Source organism: Chrysochloris asiatica, unplaced genomic scaffold (assembly GCF_000296735.1).
Source record: "Chrysochloris asiatica unplaced genomic scaffold, ChrAsi1.0 scaffold00036, whole genome shotgun sequence".
NCBI classification, from domain to species: domain Eukaryota; kingdom Metazoa; phylum Chordata; class Mammalia; order Afrosoricida; family Chrysochloridae; genus Chrysochloris; species Chrysochloris asiatica.
The window spans coordinates 15135148-15137596 of NW_006408554.1; positions in this window are offsets into that span (position 1 = coordinate 15135148).

The following is a 2449-nucleotide window of genomic DNA, read 5'->3' on the forward strand; positions in this document are numbered from 1 at the left end:
ACCACTCTTTTTCTCTTGATTCAATAAAACCACATCCATCACCTTGATACGGCAACATTTAGTATAGTTGCAATCATTATATGAATTATAATATTTAACTAAACTAACTTCTCAGAAGTCACTGAGATATAGGCAATCAAGAAAATATTTTAGCAAACTAGCAACACAGTATTATCCCCTTGCAGTCAAAATACCCATTTTGCACATTTAAAAGTGACAAATGTGAACACATTCACATAAGATAAAGATAAAACCATTCAATACATATCAAAGTAGGAAGAAAAATACATATATTAAAATCATGCTTAAGACTAATAATTCAGTATTCCATCATACTTACAAAAACCAAGTATTAAAGGACTATCTACTAATTAACTCAATTTAATATGTCCTAGGGTCTTAAAGTTATCAAAAGGTCTTCCAAATTAGATTAAACCTGATGTAGTACAGGAAATAATTTCTGTTGATATTAAAAACTCATCAGCATTATGATTCAATTTATTCAGCACATGCCTTTCTATTTTTCATAGACATAAACTTAATATGGGAATAATGAGCGGCGCTGCAGGAGAATGTGTTCAACCACAAGGGCAGTCTGAACCACAAGGTTGTCAGTTCAAATCCATCAGCCACTCCTTGAAAACCCTGTACGGGGTCACTGTGGTTCAGAACTGACTTGGCAGCACTTAACAACAACGATGATGACCAACAGGAGTCCCTGGATAGTGTAAATGGTTAAGTACACACTACTACTAGCAGTTTGAATCCACTCAGAGACGCCTCAGAAGGCAGGCTTGGTCGTTTATTTCTGAAAAAGCCGTGAAAATCTTATAGAGCACTTCTACTTTGTACACACAGATTCGCCATGTGTGGAAATGAACTTGACAGCAATGAACAACAACAGAAAATCCGATCGGCCAGTATTAGAAGGTTGTTGTTGTTAAGTGCTGTTGAGTCAGTCCTGACTCATAGTGACCTTGTGTAGGGTTTCCAAGGAGCAGCTGGTGAGTTTGAATCACTGACCTTGCAGTTCAAATTGACCTTGAGATCAAGAGCTTATCCTATGGTGTCACACCAGTACTCCAGTTAGGTTAGGAAGCTTATATTACTTAGTCACTTTGTTAATATCTACAAAACAACCTACTGGTATTTTAATTGAGATTCTGTTGAATCTAGTTTGAAAAGAATTGACATTTTAATAATTCATGAATGTGGAATATCTCTTTTATTTCTTTCATTAAAATTTTGTTAGTTTCCCCATGTATATCCTGTACCTATTTTGATAAATTTGTACCTGTGTTAGTTTCCCAGGGCTGCTACAACAAAGTGCTTCAAAATGAGTAGCTAATAAGAACAGAAAGTTATTGTCTCATAGCGCTGGAGATTAGGAGTCAATAGGACATGGTCTCTCTGTCCCCTCTAGGAAAAGATCCCTCCTTATTTCTTTCCATCTCTGGTAGTTTCAGCTTGCAGCTGCATCTTCACGTGGCCACCTTCTCCCTATGTTTCTTTCTCTGTCTGTTTTCCTCACCTATGTAGAGTTATTCAGGTTGGATTAGAACCCACCCTACTCAGGTATTAGCTTAATTAATGCCATGATCAAAGACCTTGTTGCCATACAAGGTCATACTCATATGTCCTGGAGGTTAGGACTTCAATATAAAGTTTGGGGGAACACAATTTATTCCATAACAATGAGTACTTCTCCTTTTTGGTGAGGGGCGTGTAATTGTAACTAGTCCTTTGTTGTTAATTTTAAAATCCAATTATCATTCCTGGTGTATCAGGAAGTAATTAATTTTTGTATGTTAACCATGTGTCCTGTGATTGTTTATTAGTTCAACAAGTTGTTGGTTTTTTTGTCAATTCTTTGGGATTTCTACATTTACAATCCTGTCATCTATGAACGCAGTGTTATTTTTTTCCTTCTCAGTCTATATAACTTGCCTTGTCTTGCCATATTTCGCTAGTTAGAACTTACAACATGATGTTGAGCAATGATGGTGAAGTGGCCATTCGTGCTTTGTAACTGATTTTAGGAGGAAAGCATTTGGTTAGTCATCCACCATTAAATATAATGTAGGTGTTTGTAGATACTCTTTATCAGGTTGGGGAGGTTTCCCTCTGTTCCTAGTTTGGTCTGAACTCTGTTGATGACTGGGTGTTGGATTTTGTCCGTGCTTTTCTAAATTAATTGATTTATCAAAATATTTTTCCTTTTTAGTCTGTGGATGTTTTAGATTATGCTAATGTTTTTATTTTGCTATATTTATATGTGGAGACCTGGTATGGCACTGTAGAATAATCACTGGATTGCTAACCATACGATTGGCAGTTCAAACCCACAACTGCTCATTGGAAACCCTATATTGGATTGCTCTGAGAACCAACTTGATACCACTTAACAACAAATATATAAATATATATATATGTATATATATATATGTAT